The following is a 25,424-nucleotide window of genomic DNA, read 5'->3' as shown; positions in this document are numbered from 1 at the left end:
AGTTAATGGAGGATAATCTAGAAAATGACATGAGAGAACAATGGTTCATAGAGATTCTCAGATAAGTATGAGATCCTTACACTTAATTCTGTTATTTACACTTGTAGCTTACATGTTGATGATATGCTTGACGAAATCCCTGTCATGGCTAGTAGGGGTCTAGTGATGATCTTGTTCATATTATTTCTTTTGCATCATTGTTTTCTTGCATCCTTACTAATTCTAAGTGATCATTCCATTATGGGCAGTGTCTCGGGCTCTGGGCCGAAAAAGGTGGATCAAATCCCAGAATGCTAGCATTAGTGCTGAGACTAACTCACCTAGGTAGTGTCTAGGAAGTGTTATAAAGCACCTGGGCAGTGTATAGGGAGCGTTAGTCCTGAAACTAACTCGTGTGGGCAGTGTCTAGGGAGTGTTACCCTACCCTTAAGTCTCTCAGACAGCAGTGGGACCTAGGGATAGGAAGTTTGAGTGGCTGACTTGTCTCTTGAAGGTTATTTGGAAGAAGTTGGATGACTGTATGTGATTTTCTGTTGATTTCATTTCCTTAAAGTCACCAAGGAGGTTGAATCTTATCATAGTGGCCTCTTGTCGCATGTTTACCCCAGCTGGCCGGATGCTTGGGTAGATGTGGGAGTAGGGTGTTACAGAGTGGTATCAGAGCATGGTTTAACTCTCAGAGTGAATGGGTTGAATGTGTGTTGGTCATGCATGAATGTTAGTTGCATGCGTGTCTCTTACACTTATATACGTGTTGCATTGGCTTGATGATTGACTATGGTTGTAGGATGGTTGTTATGAAAAAATTGATGTTGATTTCATGAAATGTATTCATGTGTATGTGACTCGTTGCATATGGATTATATGCCACTTACACGTTGATTTTATATCGCCTACTTACATCCTTGTATGTAAGGTTACATTTTTAATATTTTGATTACATGCATCAATCTTGTAGGTTGATTACAAGAACTGATTGATTATGTTAGATGACATGCGGTTATGCGTATTGGTAGTTGGTTTGGCATTGCTTATGCATACTATTGGTAGCATGTGGCAATTTGTACAATGGAGTAATGGTTATTGTCATGCATGAAGTCATGGTTTCTGTAGTTGATATGGTCACGCATTGATGATTGGACTCTAGCTAGAAGGATGTGTATATGGTTTTGTACTTATGTGTTATATGTCTATATGCAGTCGCTATGCATGTATGGTATTGGTTATAGTTATGCATGAATAGTAGGCCAAATATGCCTTGTGAAGTCATTGTAAATAATTTAGGTCATCATGGTTCTATTAGTTGTTATGATGTTAATGTCTTGGCTGAGATAGAGCAGGAGATGCAGATCATCATAATGAGGTTAGAACATTGGACTTTGGGGTAAAAGCAGACCATCATACAAGTATTGTATGTTTGGCATGCAGGTATGTAAGTTAAGGATTTTTATATGCATTAGGGTTATATACATTAGGTTTATGTACATGTGTTTTGATGTTATGGTTACATACATGATAGATGATAGTTGATTAGAATAGTTATATGCACATGTGTTGGATAGTCATGAATGATAGTAACACGTGACCATATGCATTCCTTATTGTTGTTATATGCTATTAAATTGATGATTAGGCTTATTTCATTGAGATTTGGATGTTTTAATTTGGATTGGTCATATGCGTGATGGTTATGCTCATTGCATTGAAGATATTGATGTTATATGTATTGTGTTAACCTGGTTTGACCTATGCAGATGGTTATGGTTGCAATATTCAGGTATGAACCAACATATTTTGATATGGTGTCATACTAATCTAGACTGATCATAGATATGTGATTGTTATGCATGAATGAAAAATGCTTATGAGCTTATGATGTGAACATATTAGTTAGTTGTTAGTATGGATATCATGATTTATGTTTGAATTGATATGTTGTGAAGTTATATCATGCTAACTAGATTGATGATGCAGACAAGACAACCTCCCCTGAGGTACACTAAGTTATGAGTTTGCTTATGTATTATACTTGTTGTTTCATAGTTGATTATGTCGTATATTTCGTATTTGAGTGTTTGGTGCCTATTATGTCATCTAATTGATTTATTTAACATGGTGCATTTGCGAGTTGGTTGAATTTTTGATGAATTGAATAATATGAGTATGTGTCACAATGATCTTGTTTTAAGATGATTGTCCTAAAATATATGTGTTGAGACAATTGATATGTACTTCAGTATAGTAGGTGATAGTTGTAATATTATGATTGATGACTATGAGTTGACTATGGATTATGACATGATGGTTAGTCTTGGTAAAGGTTGAGTTCAAATTGATAGATATGATTGTCTTGATATTTGGAACATGTGGTTGACATGCATGAGAAGTTGCAAGGTAACATGCTTGGCATTAGTATAACAAGGTAATAATTGATCTACTTACATAACTAATAGATGGGTGATGTGACAGCACATAGTAAGCCTCGATTCCAACAAGGTAAAATGGCAAAAGAAAGGAACTGGGCAAGAATTCCTTTGGCTATATTTGGAAACCCTAATTTCGAACAAATAAGTGTTTTACACATAGGAAGCCTTCGTAACCTTGATTTTGTCTGAAATTATTTGGATATGTGCTATATTGATGAAGATGTACTTGACAGGTATATTAGCTAGTCTTTAGCTACAAGTGGATCTGTTAAAGGATTAGAGTCCCTTGAGAGATGGCATGGACGTGTTCAGTTGCAAGCAGTGTTCTTGGCACAAAAGATGAGGTAACTGGTGTATTGTTATGTTAAATTATGCACTAACAATTGTGTGTTAATGATAGTATAATGCAGGGAGTTGCATGGCAAGAGAGATTGCCTTGAAATCTTAAAGAAGGTTGGGGTTGAGCTTTACCTGGGAACCATGGGGATTGATGCATGGTGTTTGCTGTTAGTCTTGTGATTTTGGTCTTTTGTGATTGTTGCATTGATTTGCAATTATTATTGTGTCTGGTGCATAGCTATGCCACATTGTTGTGGTGTCGTATTGCTTTTGGTTTTCATGATCTTCTTCTTGTTTGTTTCTTGACTTGACATTTGTGTTTAAGTCTTGGGAATTGGTTGGAAAAGAGGAAAGTTGATGGAGCTCGGGGAGATTTGTGTGGTACCGAGAAGGTAATGTAAGATTTAGATGAAGCTCGGTGCATGAGTAAGCGCAACGGAAGGTAAGACTATGACAGTCAGTTGGACAGGATGGGTCCATTGTGGTAAATGGATGGTGGCATAGTCATGAGAAAGTTAACAACAAAAGGTAAAGTAAATGGATTTGAGGTGTCATATGTCTTGGCCATGTCAGGAACTGTTGTCCTCAATGTTACACATGTGTTGCATGAATAAAGGAATTTCTCTTAACCTAGACCTTGTGTTATCTGGCAATTTTGTTATGATCATGACTATGTTGATGTTTATATATGTATACATGTATGTATGTATGTAAGTCATTGTTTGACAGGATGATGATTGTTTTAAGCTAATGATTATATATGTATGTATGTATGTATCTATGTTACTGTCTGACAGGGTTTTCACGAATCATCCTTGTGGAGGAATGATTGCTTATTCAAGAGAACGACATGAAAAGGTTCCTGGTCTTACGAGGAATCAATTGGGAAGAGTAGTCACGACAAATATTCGTGGTCAGCATCATGTGGATATGATTTGATATTGTATACTTGTATTATGCCTATGTCTATGTTATGACAGGTAATGTTGAAGGATACATCAGCAAAGTGAAAGCAGCGTGGTCTGCGACATGCTAGGATAAGCATGAATAAGACTCTGGAAGCAAGGTTTCTTGGTAAGAACAATGTGGTTTTGGATGTGTGGTACTATTGTTGTGCATACATTGTATATGTTATACATGTTGCATTTATGATGTGTTCATTTGTGGTGTTTCATATACATAGCATGTGTACATGTTATTTATGCAATGTTATGTACAGGATGGTACAAATAGGGTTGTGCGAATATTGCATATGGGGCGTTAGTACAGATAGTGTTGTATGAATGTTGCATATTCAGTGTTGGGTATAGATGGTGCGATGTACATGTTGGATATGTAGTATTGTGTACATACTTTACTGTGTGCATGATGGATATGCGGTGTTGTGTGCATATGGTGCTATGCACATGTTGGATATGCAGTGTTGTGTATAGATGATGCTATGTAGCTGTTGGATATGCAGTGCTATGTACAGGTGGTGTTGCATGCATGTGGTACATTGGTACTATGGACATATGGTGTGGTTTGCATGATTGTACAAGCGGTGCCATGTGCGTGTGGTGTTGTGTACATATTGTACAAGTGGCACTGTGTGCATATGGTGCTATGTACATGTCGTGCATGTGGCACTATGTAAATGTGGTGTTCTGTACAGGTCATGCACGTGGTACTATGTACATGTGGTATTGTGTACGCATGGTATAGTGGTGTAGTGTACATGTGGCATTGTGTACACATTGTGCAGGTGGTGCCATGTACATGTGATGTTGCACACACATTGTGTAAGTGGTGCAGTATGCCAGTGGTACTGTGTACATGTTATACATATGGTATTGGTGTAAGTGTGGTATTGTGTGCATGTCATCCATGTTGTGTTATGGGCATGCGATATTATGTATGTGCATCATGTAGTCATGGTATTGCGGCATGTGTACTCATTGTGTTGTACTCTATGTAGGTACATGTATTGGGTGGTATTGCACATCGGGTATAGATGGATGCACTGTGTTGTACATTGGATGTACGTGTATACATTGTACATTAGGTGTAGGTGCATGTATTTTATGGTGTTTTGTGTCAAGTGTGGTTCTATGTGTGTGATGCACACTATGCGTATGTGCACTTGGTAGAGGAGAAGGCACTGGGTGTTTGCTGGGTGTGGCAATCGATCCGATGTCTATACAAAAGAACAAAGGAAGAAGTAAGGATCGTTGGAGGACATGTATCGTTATTGTATTTCAGTTTTACTATGCATGTGACTTATGATTAAGGTATATGATGATTACATGTGAATTATGATTCTTGTTTATGATCTGTGATTCTGATTTATGATCTATGATTTTGGTTCATGATCTATGATTCTGGTTTATGATGGTTACATGTGATTTATGATTTTGATCTATGATGGTTGTGTTATGAGCTAACTTGATGTGATTTTTTTATACATGTTGATTTGGTCAAAGATGCCAGTTTGACTTCTTCTGAAAGGAAGCGAAAAGGATTGCAAATGTACCTTATTGATGAGCTATCAATGACGTATGACATGAATTTATTTTAACTTATTTCAATTCTAATGGAATTTATGTGCTTGGTACAGGAAACCATGAAATGCCCGGTTGGGAGATTGAAATCGACTGCAAGAATTAGTAACAACAACAAAGGAATTGAAACAGTCAACAGTATATTGGTAAAGCACTTCAGGAATAGAGCCATTATGGGTCACTGGTACCCAAGAGTGTCCATTGATTTCCATGAGCATGCTATGACAGATATGATGTGTTGAGGCAGGTATATGCCTTGATTTTGTATATTTCTATGCGAAGAAGCATTGCCAAGGGATGGACTGCCCAGGATGGGGGTGCCAGTAGAACTTGGAAGGTGAGTGACTACACGGAAGGGGTGACTGGATTCCCCAGTGACTATGTAGCAGAGAAGGGAAGGTCATGGATGGATTTGTTTTGGTCATTAATATTGCCATATTGAACCAGATGCACATTGGGAGTGTGCCCTGGAACAATGAGCCGGTAACTGTTCATTGAGAGGGAAAGTGGTGCAGGATTATAACGCTAGACATTGGAGGCAGATTTGACTTTGCAGTGGATTCTGGACTTCCTGGGAAGAAAGTGAATCCTGGTATTACTTTGAGGGTGGAGGTCTGAGCCTCTCGATTCCCTTGTTGCTGATGTAGGTACCATATTATTTTATTTTCTGGTTGAGCAAATGTTCGTACGTGTATATGTGGTTATTTTAAATATCGTAATGAACTACGTTATAAAGCTCTAGTATGCAGTATGATTTCATGTTGTCATGATGTTTTGATTTTGAGAAGATCTTAAATTTGTAAATACTAGAATGAGATGTGTTATAAAGCTCCGTCGGCAGTATGTTTTGTTTTCAGCAGTCATGTTGGTTATAGGTGTCATTGAACACCGAGGATGGTGTTCCCCCAAGGAGGAGGGTTCTGTAACATCCTTGGTAAAACTTCCATGTAACAATATATAAATACCACGAATGATGGGAAATGTACTCAAAGATGAATGTTGGGAAATACATCCTAGGGGGTGTTCATTTGGCTGTTTATGGCTAAGGAAATTAACAAAGGTAGTGGATAAGGTTTTGGAAAGGTAGGAGACATTAATTGGCATCTTATTTATGAAAATAAAAGAAAATAGGAGAAAAGGAAGGTGAAAGGTTGCATGTTGCATGTGAAGAGGAAATTGAAGGAAAATAATGGAAAATGAAGAAAATAGAGGCCTCGTTAATAAAAAGGCTTCTGAGGATCATTGGGGGAGGCTTGATCAGTTCAGTTTTGGAGCTCTCTCATTATTCTATCTCTCTTGCATACTCTTGTATACTTAGATTTTTCTTGGAGCACTCTTGGTGGGTGTGGCATACTTGGATTCTTGAAGCAAGAAGGCAAAGAAAAATAGGAAAGAGCAAGAGGACATCAATATCAGCAACTACATCATATTTGCTTGTAGCTACTAAGTTTCATGTATGATTTCTTCACTAGTTTTGGCATGCATGGCACATGCATGTGGTTTCTTGGTTATGATATGTCATTTTCATGGAGGATGGCCGGGATTAACAGTGGATTGCCTAGCCTTTCCATTTCCTGGATAGCTATGGCGATTTTGGGTTTACTTTCATTACTTTGTTTTGGTCGGTTTTCATGTTCCATAGCTTGGGTTGAGTTACTAGTCCTGGAAGCCCAGGTTGAACAAATGCTTTGAAAGCCCTGTAACAACTTGTGTTGAGTTACTAGTCCTGGAAGCCCTAGTTGGAAAAACACTCTAAAAGCCCTTGGTGGTTTGAGTTACTAGTCCTGAAAGCCTTGGTTGGAAAAATGCACTAGAATCCCTATATAAGTTGTGGGTTGAGTTACTAGTTATGGAAGCCTTGGTTGGACAAACACTCTGGAAGCCCTGGAAGGGTCTGAAGGAGATCAGTCTGATGATGGTTTTGGTGATGTCCAACTGTGAGGTGGAATCACTATTTGATGGGTTGAGGTGGATGGCCTCTGGAAGCCCTGAATGAGTTTTGATTTATGTGTTATATGAGATCCCATATTCATGCTTGGATTATAGCATGGGGGTGAATGGCTAAAGAGAGATTTGGCTCAGCCATTCTACCGTTGAGTGGAACGTGGTAGTCCCATCTCCGGTTGCTTAATTGCATTCATTAATGAGAAATCGATTCCCTTGATTTTTTTGTGTCAAGGTACTCATGTATTTATGGATTTGATGGATAATCTGTTTATTGTAATTTTTTTCCTATTATGCTGGTTATATGTACATTTCATGACAGTAGCTATGTATGACTCTCAGCAAGTTTTTACTTGTATATGAATGGATAATGTGTTTATGAGTTAATGGAGGATAATTCAGCAAATGGCATGAGGGAACAATGGTTCATAGAAATTCTCAGATAAGTATGAGATCCCTACAATTAATTCTGTTATTTACACCTGTAGGTTACATGTTGATGATATATTTGACGAAATGCCTGTCATGGCTAGTATTGGTCAGGTGATGATCTTGTTCATATTATTTATGGGCAGTGTCATGGGCTCTGGGCCAAAAAAGGTGGCTCAAATCCTAGAATGATAGCATTAGTGCAAAGACTAACTCACGTGAGAAATGTCTAGGAAGCATTATAAATCACCTGGGTAGTGTCTAGGGAGTGTTATTCCTGAAACTAACTAGCCTAGGAAGTGTCTAGGGAATGTTACCCTGCCCTTAAGTCTCTCAAACAGTAGTGGGACCCAGGGATATGTAGTCTAAGTGGTTGACTTGTCTCCTAAAGGTTATTTGGATGAATTTGGATGACTGTATGTGATGTTCCATTTATTCCATTTCCTTAAAGTCACCAAGGAGGTTGAATTTTATCTCTCTTCGCATCTTTACCCTGGCTGGCCGGATGCTTGGGTAGATGTGGGAGGATGATGTTACAAAGTCAATGTTCTTTTTTCCTATCCCAAAATAGGTTTGCATCATATTTTTTCCATCGAACAACCTTTTCTGAAGATTTACATAGCTTCCTATAGTACTACAGGAAACTCCTGTAGTACTAGAGGAAACTCTTGTAGTAATTCAAGACAACATCTTGTAGAAGAATTTTTTTGTCCATATCTCCAAAACAGTAGGATAGATTGACCTAAACCTTTTTTTGCATGTTTCCATTATCATTGTACACCTCCCCATAAAACACATTTGGTCAATGGATGCATAGATTTCGAGAAAAACTAAAAATGGCTGAAGGTGATGGAAGCCAATTTCTTGGAAACCGTGAACTAGAATTTGCTGAAATTTTTTAGGCATGTTACCAACATCCATATGCATGTATTCTTGAAACAAATTTTTAAATGGATGCCTGCTTTTTAAGTTATTGAAAAAATAACTTTATGCTCTATGTATTTTTGTTTCCTGTAGTAAAACATAGCCTTCCTATCGTTTTTAGGAGAGAAAGAAAACTCAACGGGAAAAGCTTGAGATTGATGGGTGGATGGTGGATATACATGAGGTTAATGGATTGGCATGGCCTTGGCCTAGTTGGAGCATTTGAGAAAAGGAGGAGAAAGTCAAAATTTGACTTCTTTTGACTAGGTTTGACCTATTTTTTCTTTCTTTGGTGGCAACTTGTTTTTGTTCCATGTAGAAGTTGGAGAACACCTACAGTCATCAAAGAGATACATGGATCAAGGATTTTTTTATTTTTTTCCTTTTTTTTCTTCTAGGCCTGCTAGCCGCCTCAAGGAGTTTTTTAACTAGTAGGTCTGCTTAGGCGCCTCAAAGGAGATTTTCACCTAGGATCTTTCCTTTTTTATCTTTTTTATTTTTTTCAAGCCATTGACCACCTCATGGAGGTTTTTAATCAATGGGCCAATCTGAGGTGCCTCCAAGGAGGTTTGCACCTGAGATTTTTATTTTTTTCTCTTATTTTTCGAATTTTTTTTTTCTACCCTACCCTACCTGAAAAACAAAATCACTTTCAAGTATAAGAATACTTCCAATGGAGCCATGTGCACATCAAGATGACAAAAAAAATGACATGGAGGCTTGAAATGTATGCTTTGACATGTACCTGGATTTGAGTGATCAAATGATTTGACTTTGATGGTATCAAGTGGAATTGAAGAAGAGAGTGTTGCTACAACTTAGTGACTATCTGGAACCAAACCTCAATATAACTTTCATGGCCTTGGTTTGGTTGCTTATCTGGATCATTATTTATGTCTTCTTCTACCATAACCTTCAAATCTTCCTCTTTTTTTTTATTGTTGTCTTGAATACATGGACAATTTGATGATAACCATGAGGGATCTTTCTCAATCTCTGATTTTGATGTATGCTCTTTATAAAGTGTAGCCCATGATTCTTCTGTCTTTTAATTCGAATCTTCTTCTTATGGATGTGGTCCTTAAATGATATCAAGATAATCTCTCTTTTGCAATACTCTTCCATAGATATGATGAATACCATTGAGCTCAAGATGAGATGTTTGGAAGTGTTATATGTTAGCATTGTAAGTGGGTTGAGCTACATCAATGTGTGGGTTTGGAAATGGTGGTATAGGTAGTTGAGTGGGAGTGTATATTTGAGATGGATGTGGTTGGGGTTTTGGTTGTGGTGGAGGTGAATGGTAAGGATAATATGGAAATGGGTATGGAGGATATTGAGGGAAATATTGAAGATATTGTGGATGGCTCCCATAAGTTCCTTGCCAAACTTGTTGCGAAAATTGGTTTTGGGGTTGAGATGGCCAATGTTGCCAAGGAAAGGGTGTGCTCCAATTAATTTTAGGTGGATATGTATAACCTTGAAATTGTGAACTAGGCTCTTGCATCATGTCAGGTTGAATAGGTTGCCATGGTCCTCTTGGAGCTATATAACATAGTTTCATTGGCAATTGACTTGCTCCATTGTCCTCTTGGTGAACTTCCCTCAACATTGGTAATGAAGAGAAACATTTACATCACGTGATTCTACATGGACAACACAAATATCAGCATATTCTTTTTTCTCATTTTGTATTCTTAACATTTCAACTTGTTTGGTTAGATTGTTAAGAATTGATGTTTTAAAATCGTCAAACAAATTTCCAAGTTTAGCTTGACTTACCGATCTTGATGCTGATTTACCTACTCTTGCCCTTCCTCTCTATATGTGTTTGCATGTTTCACAAATTTCTTCAAATGATAATTGGTATACATCACCTCTACACATGAGATCAAGGAGATCAATCCACTGATCCCTAATTGTTCTAAGTAAGAGGGTTTTTAGTGTGTCAAATCGTAAATGATGTAGTTTTTCCCTCTTAACATTATACATGAACCTCTCTATTAGATCCTCAAGACTCTTATCTTCTCTTTGATTCATTCCAAATATTTCTTCCTTGAGATCATCATCTTTATATTTTTCTAGAAATATCTTTTGCATATCATTACATGATGTTATTGACTTAGTCCGTAAACTAATGAACCATCTAAGATCTGTACCCTTCAATGTTGCCAGAAACAATCTCAGTTTTTGAGTTTTTCATAAGTAGCCAGAAGATGTACAAACAATTTCAAATTCAAAGAGAAATGTTTCCAGATCCTCTGACCTTAGACGATGAAATTTTGGAATAAACTATGTAGGGATGTTCTTCATGTGAACACTACCATCAATATCTTGGATGGGAAATCTGAGAGGATCTTCCTCATGGTCATCATCTCCATCCATTTCTTCTTCATTATTTTCCATCTCCTTCTTCGACCTACAAAATTGGATAGTGATGTGGCTCTTATTGCACGATGTGATCAAATGGGGGGTTCGGTTTGTGTTGGAGATTTTTTTTGTTTTTAAGATTGAATGAAAACACTAATGCATTGCACTTTTCTACTTTTGAAATGAAATATGCCTAATGCATTATTTTTTTGCAATAAGTGCAAAGAAATGAATCAACTAGGGTAGAAAACAATGCATACTTTGACGCCTCCCCGGTAATGACCTCAAAAATGGATGAGCCTCGGTATTGCAACAAGAATGTTGCAACTCCCAAGGCTACTGATTTTAATTATCAACCCGGGGTTCGTACAAACTTAAGAGGTATCGGTACTATATGTGCAGTATCCAATGTTTTGTACCTTTATTATCACGATGTAATGGAGTGCATGTACTGAAACCAAATCCTAAACTAATTGCAGAAAACAAAATTCTTGAAATGGAAACCTTAACCTATTGCAAGAAATAAAGTACAAGGAAAGAAACATATTCTAATTTCATAAAGATCATGAACTAAATGTAAAAGAAACCTAACTTAACCCTATTTATCACATGTGATGATTTAAACTAACTGAACATGGATTCTGATCCAGGGAGTATTAACTGTTATGTGAATGTGTGAATATATTATAACTCGTTTCTTAATATTTTTGTTTTATAAATGCAAATGCTAATCCTCACTTGTTCTTTGGCAGGGGAGACGGGTATGGAATAATAGTGTTAAAATGGTCTTGATGGCATGGAGTTCAAGTAGACACCTAATCCCAACTCCAATGATGATGTTTCTCAATTCCGGCTCAGAACAAGCCGCTACAGGATTTCCTACAGGATCTACTAGTTCCCCTAAAAGATGCCCTATTTTACTACAAGATGTTACAAATTTACTATACAAAATTATAATTCATCGAATGCCCAAGAAAATAAAATACAAATTGGATAGGAATTTTTTTTTTATTTACTAGGATGTCTTAGGTCTCCATTCCTGGTGGAATCACTCAAAAATACCTCTATTAACCCATGCTAAAAAATAGCAAAAAATTACTAGTCTAAAAATCAGAAATTTGAGAACTAGTGAGCTAGTAAATCCATCAAATGCCCCTAACCAAGTGAAAATGAAATGGGGTAAATTTTAATATGAAATAGAATGTGTTTTTAATATAATACAAGTGGAATCAACTTGATTGAACCTCGTTAGCATGCTCTAACAAATAACATAAATTTACTGCTTGTTTCCAGAAAGGAGTTCCAAAAATCTAGATTTGGGAATAAGAAGACTAATCCAAGTAGTTTAATGATTACTATGACCTTCGAAATATTTTCGAAGGATGAAATGATTCTTGTGATCTTGCGAAATAACTTACATCAACCATTTAACCCAATCTTACAACAAGAAATCATTAATACTAAATGCAGAAATAGAAAGCAATAAAAACAAGAGATGCATGTGAAAAATAAGTGAAAAGAAGGAAAGAAAATGATAGAAAATGGCTCTAAGGCTCGTGGAATGGCCAAGCCCAAGGAAACTCAGAGACCTATGGAGGAGAATAAGATTTAGAAGCTGAACATGACACCAATCTTCATTATTTTCATCAATACAATTACATCCCTGCAAGAAAATATGATGGAGCTACAGAAATACAAATTCTCTCCACAAGAACACTAATGAAAATCTATCCCTAGAGGAAAATGTGACTTGGTACTTATACGAAATTATTAGGAATGATTCCCCATGAAAGGAAGAAGCTTTCCCCACCAAAATACCTTGATTAGTGGACCTGGTTCCCAATACTAGGAATCTGCATTAAATGGCATGGAACACATTCCTAGATTTCCTCAATCATTGGAGTTAAACAATCTGTGCCATAATTCCATAATATCTTGTTGATTTATTATTTAATAGTGATCCTCCTATAGTAAGGAGAAAGTCCCTACATTATCTCCTCCTCCAAATCTTCATAACTTGCCCAATATTCTCATAATATTCCATAAAAATAAATAATATTAGATACAAATATGCAATTATTCATAAACCTTCCTAATGAATATATTAAAGTTAAAAAGACATTACCTAATGCAAAATAGAGGTTTAATGTGTTGAAGGATGGTAATAGGCCTTAATTTATGTTTAATTTAGAGGCCCATCAATAGTTTTCAAATATAATTCTATTGTCCATTAATACATAAATTTTATAAATATTATGTTTACTATATTGAAATTATTTAAATTAAAAAATTAAATACACAAATTTAGATATTTTCAAATAAAATTATTATATTTCTATTCATTATAATAAATAAAACATAGTTTAGAAATTTTTAAAGATAAATAAATAAATCATAACTATAATAATAAACTAATACAAAAAAATTTAAATTATTAATATAAATTAAATCTATATTTGTTTCTCAATATTTAATTAGGGATAATGTTTTTTAGTTTTTTTCATAAATTTATTTAATCATAAATATAGTGGAATTAAGAATCTTTATTTAAATATAAAAATATGGCTTTTTATTCAATATGATTTTTTGTAGTAATAGTTATTGTAATGTAAAATTTTATGTAGTTGTTGTAGCTACTACAACACCTGCCAAAATTTTGGCCTATACTCAATTTCAGAGCCTTCCTTGATCTTGTTGGTCATTTTCACAAACTTTGAAACTCATTTCATTTGTTTTCTTAGAGTCTTGTGTTCCCCTTTACAAGATGGGCAAAGTGTCATCTTTTAGCATGTTGGTTGTCGTATCTTGTGTATAAGCCTGTTCTGGTCTTTCTAAGAGGTCATATTTGTGAAAATCAGTTGTTCTAACCTTTTATGTGCCCGTGACACTCATTTCCAAAGTTTTGAGCATTGTCGCACAACTCTATTCACGGTCTTCGTAAAGTACATCTTTGGCAGCGCACTTGTCGTAACTTGTCGTAAAGCAGTCGCATGTAGGTAGATTATTTCCTCATGTGTACAGATGATCTCTATTGTCCTATTGTCAAATATTCCAAGTGTGTGATCATAGTCGAATTTCAACACTGTTCAACACTGTTCACATCGATCTCACTGATCCCACACTTAGCCATTTTCGGAAACTTCTTGGCAGGACAACCTAGCTTCACTGGGCCTCCCTTGAGTTGCGCACTGCATAATCTCAGTCCTCTAGTTGTGACCTTTCTACTTGGTAGTACACAATGTGTAGTTTCTACCTCCTAGGACTACTGCACTCATAGTTTTTGTGCCCAAGACTCAAACTTCACCTACAGAATTGCGCAGTCAATCCTCCAAGCCCACCATCCACTATGCACTCCGCAATCACAAGCCTCAAGCTCATTCCTGAAGCCCTTAAACTATCTAGCTCTAGAGTAGCTTTGGCACCCTTGTCTCCAAAAACTACAAGGTGTGTCCTTTCAGTGCTCATTCCCTCAACCTATCCCACCAACTTCAAAAATGGTGTAGTCTTGTCCCGCATCCCAAAAAAAATTGTGCACTTCACAACCTCAATCTTAAATCTCATTCTCTGAGCCCTTAAACTATGAATCAATGTGGCAGTCCAGCCTCCCTTGACTCCCAGAACTATGTAGTGAGCTCTCCCAGTGCCCATTCCTTCAGCTTGTCCCACTAGCTCCAGAAACTCCGTGGACTTGTGTCTAAGACCTGCCCAAACTACTCAAGATTTTCCCTTGATTGCTGGAACTGTGCATTAGTCACTAAGTCCCTCTTTCTAAATTTTCAATTTTTTAGGGCTTAGTTGGTGGATTAGAATACATCATCTTAGACTAGGGGGTTTTTGGATTGATGTCATCTCATCATGAGTGAATTGCAGGAACAAGTACACTATCATGTCATGAAAATATGATGAAGAAGGAGAAGAAGGAGGGAAGCATGCTCCAAGACTCTCTCGCAACTAAACCTACAAGTTGATTGATCAAGAGAAAGTGAAGGGACACTAGTTTGCAACCACTATTTAAGACTTGAGATCATTGAAGATTCCTCATCACTGAGTGATGCAGAGGGTGAAAGAAAATAATCTTCAAGAGGACGTCCAACACTTAGCAGCAAAAGCAACCCGATATTGGTACATCACCAAGCATTCCATATCAGAAATGTCATGTCATGAGTGGTCATATCCCACCTCACTATTGTGGATCATGTATATTGTATACAAAATGTATTGTAAAGTAGATGTCCAAAGGACACACATTGAATGTAAAGAGTCATGTAAGTTGAAAAGTCATAGGAATTCAAATAGTCATGAAGGTAGTCAAAGAGTCACCCTTGGCTATATATACTACCTCATTGTATGAGCAGAGAAATTTTCACCTTGGCTCCTCTCACAAAGCATTAGAGAGGCAGATCAGTTCTTTTGAGGAGCAAGGAGTGGCTCCAACGCTCCACTATTGGAGCTAGTGATGTTCATTATATACATGTGTCTTGGAACATTTACTTCATATGAGAAGCCCTATGGGCCAACAAATTCTTCATGCATGGATTATGGATATTTGTAAGACTATTTGGCGAATGTTTGTAATTCATGTTTGATTTCATCTGTGCTAAAGTAGTTTAATTACTTTGGTAATTTTGGTACTTGTCATAACGAGAATGTGTTGTAATTACTATTAACATTGTCGCATCCTCATGGACTATTCCACTGCATATTAGACAGATCTTCCTCATTATATTAGTTTCAATGTGCATCACATCTCTATGGATTATTCTGCTTGATGTTGTACGAACCTTTCTTGCCCATGTCTGTCTCTACTAAGGTGGTACTACTACCTCTCTCTTAGAGGCTCACTTTTCCTCCCCTGCACAGTGAAAGAACTTTGACACATATACATTTGAACACTCACCAGGCACACCCCCGTTCCCTTTTTAGGTGCATTTGCACTCCTCTCTCTTGCTAACAGTTAGAGCCAAGGCATATCGATAAGGATACATGAAAATCGTGCTAATATTTTAGATGGGGCTCCTACTCCAAATGGTGTGAGGTATAATCATGACTTCACATCAAGGAGACCCCTTGGTTGAAATATTTCCATCACCGTCAACAGTGGTGCTAGTTGTAGGGCCAGATGAAAAGTTTAGCTTGTTGAATCTGGTTTTAACCCCTTATCTAAAATGGCTCATACTGAAATCTTACTCCGAGGGTGTTTCTCTAATTTTTCCCTTTATCAATTTTCAATCCCCAATGAGCCTCTCTATCGCTAGTCCCAGTTAAAGTTTGATGGTGAGGATGGAACATCCATAACTTAGCATATTTCTAATTTTCCTAAATTTCGTGAATCTTACGAAATCAATGATGAAGAGTTTCCTTGTGTGCTTTTCTTCCTCACCCTTGATGGTTGTGTCAATCGATGGTGCCATACCTTTCCACCTGCTTCCATCCATTCCCTCTGTCAGTTCCTTGAGGAGCTTCATCAAGCCTTTGATATGTATAACTATCAAGATGTCTGTAAAAGAATCAATCTCTTAAGAATGAATCCTAATGAATCAATTGAGAAATTTTCTAATCGATTCCTTCACCTTTGTAGTGAAATTTCTGAAGAATGCTTGAATCGATATTTATTGAAACAAGAGTTTGAGTGCTTGGTTGTTATCTGTTTACACGGTGAACCTGAACCCCCTAATTTTCCTACCTCCCCAACTCTTTTGATTGATGACACACCTATAATTTCAAAGAACGAGCTTGTTATTCATTTTATTCCTTGTCCTCCTCCTTTTCTAGTCCTGATGTGGATGCCTCCTTGCGGTGATTGTGAAGTTGGGAAATATGCAAATCAAATTCTTAATCCACCTTCTCATTCTTCTTCCATTTCTCATGACTCAGATTCATTGGAGGAAATCCTAGAATGGCTCATGAAGCCCATGGGGAATACTAACTTCCCCATTTCGTAACATGATTTTATCCTTCATAACTCTTGCCTCTAATCTGATCTAGATTTTCATGGTCCTCTATCATCTACATGCCATGACTCTTCGTATTGTGATCCTCCTAATCAATCTGCTCCACCAACTAGTCTTTCACACTCTCTTTATTTTCAAGTGGTTGGTTCAAACTGCGATCAGATACAAGGCAGCCACATTGCACAGGTGGAGGAGAAGAAAGGTAAATATGCTTTCAATCCCTCTTCAATTTTCCAAGATCATCTATGTCAAGCTAATGCACTTCCATTCATAGATGATTTCCAATCTGCCAATATCGGTAGTGAATCAAATGTAATTAATTCTCTCAATCAAACTGTAGCCTCGGGCAACAATCATTACAATGATGATGATTGATCAGGTGTATCAATTTATTTTTTTAGTTTCTCATGAAGATATTACTTTATATCCAGAATCCGATTCGGTCAAATAACATGTGTTTATCAAAATTTCCTCCTGATCTCACTATCCTTTTAGCTCTATAGTCTTTGATGCATCTATTTGCGACGGGGGTACTCTATGTTCTTCAAGTCCATCACCTAATGAGCTAACCTCTCAATTATCATAAGTTGGTGAGATTATCTATGATACAAATGAAAAAAACCAAATATTTGAGTACTCTTCCCAGCCCTGATCATCTCTTTATTTGCATGAAGGCAAATCTTCAAATCATCTTGCTCATGAAATTTCCTCAATTCATTTATCTTTGAATTTGTGATCATAAGAATCTTTCGACTTGAGTAATATGGTTGTTAAAGTTAAAACATATGGTGAAATCTATGACAAAGATGGGTGAAATCTAGTGAGCAGTGGCTTTATTAACACTAGTGGTACGAAATATCCTAAAATCATGCATGATTTGGTTCAATCTTAAAAATGCGATTTTATAATTCTGAAACGTTTCAGGACATGCCGGGGAATTGGGGCACCTCAAATTTCATTGATGGTTATGTTAGGATCTCATGACTCTTGTAAACCCCCTGAAATAAGACATATATGGCTTCTCTCACACAACCCTTCTCTCTGCATGGTTTCAGTCGATGTAAATTTATTTTTGAAAAATATTTGGTATTTGGGATATGATCTTTAAAATTTTCAAGATTTTACTTTTGACCGGGTTCATGATTTTTTTTTTTCCAGTTTATTCATCCTCGTGCAAGTCTCTCGCATAAAACTTGGGTTTGGAATTTGTATCTCTCATAGAGTCATAGAATTGTGAAGTTCATCATTACAAATACTAACTTTGGCTGAAGGAATCAGGTCTATCAGATTCATCTCTTAATAGTCATCCACCGATTTTTGTTGCGAATGTTATATTATAAATATTCCCATTCACCACACCTAAAATCCTCTTGAGTAATAATGAATGCACGAGTCATCGTAAGAATCAAGTTCTTCTCCATTCACCATGTCCTGACTCATCTCATGTATTTGTTGTGTTGGAATCCATTTTAAACTCTTTTCATGATTATGATGCTTGCATAATTTGTCACCACTTACAAGAAAATGGTTTGTCACATTTGGCTTATGAGGAACTTGGTTTGATTGTTCAAAGGATTTGCTGAGCTATTCAGATTTATTGATCTTTTTTTATTACAAATTGGGAATTTGATGCTTTAATCAGCTCATCTGATCATTATTTGGTATCTGAAGATTGCCATTCATGTTATCATTTTACCACCAGTATATCTAATGGAATTTGTTTTACATCCTTCGATATTCATCGTTCAACATCTCACTATTCATATTTTTATCGAGCGATTGAGGCACTTCAGTCTCCACTGATGGTTATTTCAAGTCCTCACCATCTTGACATGAGTTCTCGATATGATCAAAACTATTTTTCCTCACAAGATTCTAGTTATAATCCTATGCCTCTAACTGAAAATCCATCTTTTCAAATATTTTATGGTTTTCAAGAGGATCATCATGAATTTTATGATACAATCGCTAAATGGTTGGAGCTATCTTACTCGGCAAGCTCCATTACAATAAACAAGTTTCGGCCTTTTCTCGTGATTTCTAAGCAGGATGACACAAAAGAAGGTGCATTCATAAGAAGTATTTGAGTTTTGTCTGATTATGATTTCCATCAGAGAGGTAAGAGTGTGAATTGGATGAAAGTAGTGGTTATGGAACTTCTTTCTGCCCACAGGCAAGATCTTTAATTTATTTTTGCAAATTATTCAAGCTTTCATATTTTCTCTTGCACATTTCTTTATATTTGTTTTATTTGATCACATCTTTGTGATTGCAGGTTGGGAACGATTATAGTGGCTACATTAGAAATTCCATTATGTGTAACCCTAACCTTCTAGTTGTTAGGTTAGGAGTATTATTAACTACATCTTACATTTCCTTATCTTGCACTCATCCCACGTTGTTCTCTTTAGTTTCTCTTGTCTTTGCTTACTTTTCTCTTGCATTATGCTTTGGTTTAGCTTCTTTTTCTTGTCTTATGGTTTTGTTTCCTTGTTGTGTGTTGTCTTTCCTTTCATTTTGTTTCTTTTGTTTTTATTTCTTGTTGTTTGTCTTCTTTTGTTTTAATCATGTGAATAAGTGTTGTGCCTAGACCTATTTTTTCTTCTTAGTATGTGTGTGGCTGAAGTCTAAGGAATATTATGACACTTCAACATTTGGCTAACCTCCATTCTATCTTCCTTGTGTTGGTTATATCTTTTGGATGATGAAGTTCTGGAAGAAAATATGATCCGTCCGTAAGGAGAGTTTTGGTCCAATCATGAGCCTGTGTCTACTAAGGAAACCTTATGCCTACAGTCAATTTTTTGTTTCAGTGTTTTCATGCTTATCCAATCAGTAGAAGTGGATAAGGGGAAAATTTAAATGAGCAGACCTAAATAAGAGGTATCTATGTGCTTCTTCGAAGGAACAACCTCCTTTTCTCTCAATAAGTCGGGATCCCTCTTTTGCCCCAAAATAAATAAGTTTCAATGCACAATTCTCTTAAAATAAATAAATAGAGGTGAAAGAAAAGAAAGGCTTCCTGCATAGAGACATGAAGAAAGAAAATCATTTAGGGTACTGTCTAGGCTCGTTCGAGGTAGAGAAATGTTTGTGTTCCTACGTGACTTTGCCGAGGTACTATCCAGGCCTACTATCACCACAGAAACGTCAGAGATAAAAAAAATTATACTCTAAAAATCTTACGCTCATCAGTTACGCTACCCTTCCCAACTCGAAACATTGTGATATCTTTGCATATTATGTTGTGTTTAATTGAGAAGGCATAAAGGGCACCATGTCTATTCATCAGGTAAGTGAGAATACCAAAGTAATCTAAACGATGAATCAATACTCCCTGAAGAACCAAGCCCTGACACATAGAAAATTCAACTGAGACAATTAATTTCTATTATACCACTCTATCACCAGGTGTTGTAGATACTACAACACCCTCCAAAATTTTTCCCTATACATAATTTCAGAGCCTTCCTTGATCTTTTTTGTCATTGTCATAAAATTTGAAACTCATTTCGTTTTTTGGTAGAGTCTTGTGTTCCCCTTTGGAAGATGGGAAAAGTGTCGTATGTTAGCATGTTGGCTATTGTATCTTCTATATAAGCCCGTTATGGTGGTTCTAAGAGGTCATATTTCAAAAAATGACTTGTTATAACCTTTTAAGTACTTGTCACAGTCATTTCCAAAGTTTTAAGCACTGCCATACAAGTGTCGTCATGGTTGCTATAGAGTACATCTTTGGTGTCACACTTGTCGTAACATGTTGTAAAGTAGTCCCCAAGAGGGAAATTCTTTGTTCATGTCTTTGGATGATTCATGTTGTCGTTTTATTAAATATTTGAAGTGTGTGATCACATTAAAAGTTCATCGTTGTTCACAATGATCTCTTTGATCCCACATAACCATTTTCGGAAAAACTTCATGACTGGGAAACCTAGCTTCATTGGGCCTCCCTCGAGTTGCACACTATGTAGTCTCACTCCTCTAGCTATGATCTTGTTGACTGGAACTGCGAAATGCATAGTTCCTACTTCCCAGGACTGTTGCACTACGTGGTTTTTGTGCCCAAGCCCCGACCTTCACCTCCAAGTTTGTGTAGTCATTCCTCCCAGCCTGGCCTCTACTACACATTGCAATTGCAAGCCTCAAGCTCATCCCGTGATCCCTTAAAATGTGCAGCTCCATAGTATAGTTTCCTCCCTTTTCTCCCAAATCTCCACAGTGTGTCCTCTCTATACTCATTCCCTCAGGTTGTCCCACTAGCTTCCAAAACTATGTAGTCTTGTCCAACAACCCATATTAAATTGCGTACTTTGACACCTCAAGCCTAAAGCTCATTTCTTGAGCCCTTGAACTACACAAAAACCTAGCCTCCCTTGACTCCCAAAACTACACAGTGAGCTCTCCCAGTGCCCGTCCCTTCAGTCTGTCCCAGTGGCTCCAAAAACTATGCATTCTTGTCCCTCAAACTTGTCAAAACTACACACTGTACAATCTCAGGGCTCAAGCTTTTCACCTAGCTACTAGAACTGCGCACTGCATAGTCAGTTAGTTCGTCTTCTGAGCCTGTCATTTGTTTCATGCCTAGTTGGTGGATCAAAATGCATCATATTAGAGTAGGGTGTTTTCGGATTGATGTCGTATTGTCATGGGTGAATTACAGGAACAGGTACCTTATCATGTCATAACAAGATGATGAATAAGGAGAAGGAGGGAAGCATGCTCAAATTCTCTATCGCAACTGATCTTACAAGTTGACCGATCAAGAGAAAGTGAAGGGACACTAGTTTTCGACCATTGTTCAAGAATTGAGATCATTGAATATTCCTCATCACCAATCCATGCAGAGGTGGAAAGAAAAGAATCTTCAAGAGGACATCCAACACATAGAAGCAATAGTGGCTTGACATTCCCACATCATCAACGAGTCCATGTTAGCAATGTCATTTCATATCATGTCATGTCATGAGTGGTCATATGCTACCTCACTATTGTGGATCATGTATATTGTATACACAATGTATTGTTAGGTGGAAGTCCAAAGGACACACATGGAGTTTAAAGAGTCATGTAAGTTGAAAATTCATAGGAAGTCAAATAGTCATGAGGGTAGTCAAAGAGTCACCCTTGGTTATATATACACCCTCATTGTATGAGAAAATGACTTTTCACCTTGGATCCTCCCACAAGGAATTAGAGAGGCATATCGGTTCTTTTGAGGAGAAAGGAGTGGTTCCAATGCTCCACTATCAGAACTAGTGATGTTCATTTTATACATGTGTCTTGGAACTTTTTCTGAATATGAGAATCCCTATGGTAAAGCACATTCTTCATGCATGGATTATGAATATTTGTAAGACTATTCTAAGATAATTTGTAATTCATGTTTGCTTTCATATGTGCTAAAGTAGTTGAACTATTTAAGTTATTTTGGTACTTATCATATTGAGAATGTTTTGTAATTTATGTTAACACTATCACATGCTTGTGGACTATTCCGTTGGATATTAGACAAATCTTCCTTGTTATATTGGTTTCAATGACCGTCACATATTTGTCTACTATTCCACTTGATGTTGTACAGACCCTTGTTGTTCATGTGTGTATCTACTAGGGTGGTACTACTACCTCTCTCTTAGAGGCTCACGTTTCCTCCCCTTGATAGTGAAATAAATTTGACACATACAATCAAACACTCACTAGGCACACTGCCCTTCCTTTTTGAAGGAGCATTTGCAATCCTCTCTCTTGTTGACAGTTAGAACCAAGGCATGTCGATAATGAAGGTGGCAACTGAGCCGATATTCCGTATGGGGATCCTACTCCGAATGGTGTGAGGTCTCATTGGGGGTTGACGGATTTCTAGCATTGTCAACAATAGTATTAGTTATTATAATGTAAAATTGAGTTATAAAAAATCATTTTTAAAAATATTAAACTTGATATTAAAAATTTAATTTAATTTAATTTAAAAATTGAATTGATAAAATAATATATATTAATTTGAGAAATAAGATTCATAAATATAATTATATTATTAAATAAAACAAATATGTGAAATCATGTGTATTCTTTCATTTTATTATATTGTTTTATCAAAATCAACATAAACAAGATGAAAAGGGTCCATGATTATAACTTTTTGTATAGGTGAAGATAGATTGTTTCCTCAGTATATGATATGATATTTTTATTATTGTTCTTGTATAACTATGGTTTGTCCATCATTTAACAAGGGCAGTTGTTGAGCAACAAGTTTTTCCCTAAGCATTGTATGTAGGGGCAAGGGAAGAGTGGTACAGTAAAAATATAAATTTATGTTATCAAAACAATATCACTTTCGTTAATGATCTGAAGTTAGTTATTGCCAAGATTCTTGCTAGTGACTGTTAATTTCCACTTTCACAAGAACCAAATCATTTTCTCTCATCTCAGGTCCAGATTATAAATTGTTGTGCCAACAAAAAACAAAAAAAATCATAAGAGGACCAAATGTGACTATTTCGATAGAGTTAGACATGATGAAAAAAGGTGCATGAATAAACAACTCCACTAATTGTTTCATTATTAGAAATAGGAAGTTTAGCATCTGTTAATGTCAAGTATGTAGTTAGCTATAAATAGGGTTGGCAATAGGGCTTTCAAGCTCAAACTTAGTCCCTTTCAATCAAGAAATCAGTCATCTAAAATGTTGGGCATCCCTCAATAGTGCTAGAACGCTTTAAATCTATGTTATTTTAGATCTATGTGAAAAAATCCATTTCAAAGAAAAATCTTATTAGAAACAAATGACCTTCTTACCAAGGAAAAATTCATGGAGAAATTCAAATAGAAGTTATGGGATCATTGATAGCGTGTAGTGTTTCCTTGGACGAATTCAGGGAAGTTTAGGAATAACAAAAAAAAGGCAAGTTCGGTAATAATGCATGGAAAGCCGATGGTCCTAATAGGAAAATATTTGTCCTCCATGCGAAGGTACTTCTACGTCCTAGGAACGCTTCTCATTCCCAAATGAAAATGCTACATGAAAAACAAAATTAGTTGAGTAATATGCTATAGACAAAACACTAGTAGATATTATCTATAACACATTACCTTAAAAGGAAACCTTGGACATCCTAGTTCACTAACATGCTAAACAAATAATGATTGTTTTTAGTAGAAATAGTCTTTTGACATAGAAAAACGACAACAAAACAACCAGAGTGAGTTTTGCTAATTCTCATTTCACCCATTAAGTAGCGACTTATGCACTGACGCATTGCCACACACTACCTTATCAACTAGTAGAAAGTTGAATGCTATAGATTTTTGTCCTTATTTATTCACCACGTGAATATTGTGCAGATGAAGTTCACTGTTCGTAAGAGTATTTCGGGACAGCAGGAAACAATCAGAATTTTTTTCTAATACAAGTGGTACTATACAATCAAATCCGACAAGTTTAAGTTACTCTGGTGTCCAAGTTTTTCTTCCAATTAAATGTTTGTTTCTTTCATTTTCCTTTCTTAAATACATATTTTATTTACAATTTTATTGTATTTAATGGTTTTTTTTTCAGAAGTTAATAACATGCATATAATTATATAAGTCATCGACACAAAGGGTTTCAACATTCCACTGAAGAAGCAACAAATGGTGAAACCTCAGATGGCGAGTCTGTCTCAATTCTGTTTTTTCACCCCATTTTTAAATTCTCTCCGCCCTCTCTTCAATATCCTTTATCGTTAAATTTGACCATAATTCCCATGTTTGTTTGTAAAATTATGAGAATATATTTATTCTAATGACCGTCCGTGGAAATATTTACAAACGGAAATCAATTATAAAACTCACTTTTAGTATGCCACAAATTTTACTTTACAATATAAATTAAATTGAATCCTTTATATGAGAGCATTGGTTTCTTAAGATATTTTCAATATAGTCCCAGAAGAGAACTCCACATCAGAAAAAAAAACCCTAAAGTAGTTTAATTTTACAATAATGTGGAAGAGGGATCTAATGAAAGATTTGTAATGCCATTCAGAATCAAATCTAATACTCATGCATAGAAGTGATGTTAGGTAGGTGGTATGTATAGGTTAAAAAATTCTAAGGAGTCAGGATAAAAACCCATATTGCCTACTCTTAAAGCACAGTCTTTGAGCCACGCTAAAAGAAGAGCAGTGTATTGAGGTCATAATTTTGTCTGGATAATAGTGTAAATTCTCAGATGATTTTGGTAAAAATATGGCAGAATTTTTTGGAAATTTGGGTTACAACTGTCAAGTTTTAAGATAGTGTTGAATCCATTTCCATGATTAAGAAACATTTAAAATACTGTGGTCATATTTTTTGAAAAAAAAAATGTGGGATTACCAAAAAAAAGACGTCCCTAGAAAAATTATGGCCTCTGTAAACAACTACTACTACAAAAGGAGGTTGATGAATTAATTTAAATTAATTTCCATTCAAAAGCCATGGAATTCTACTCAAATTATGTAATGAAGATTGAGAGGGCC

Source organism: Pinus tabuliformis, chromosome X (assembly GCF_031772625.1).
Source record: "Pinus tabuliformis cultivar Carrire ecotype Pingquan chromosome X, CPIR1, whole genome shotgun sequence".
Lineage (NCBI taxonomy): Eukaryota > Viridiplantae > Streptophyta > Pinopsida > Pinales > Pinaceae > Pinus > Pinus tabuliformis.
The sequence above is the reverse complement of the archived record's forward strand: the minus strand, read 5'-3'. Positions refer to the sequence as shown.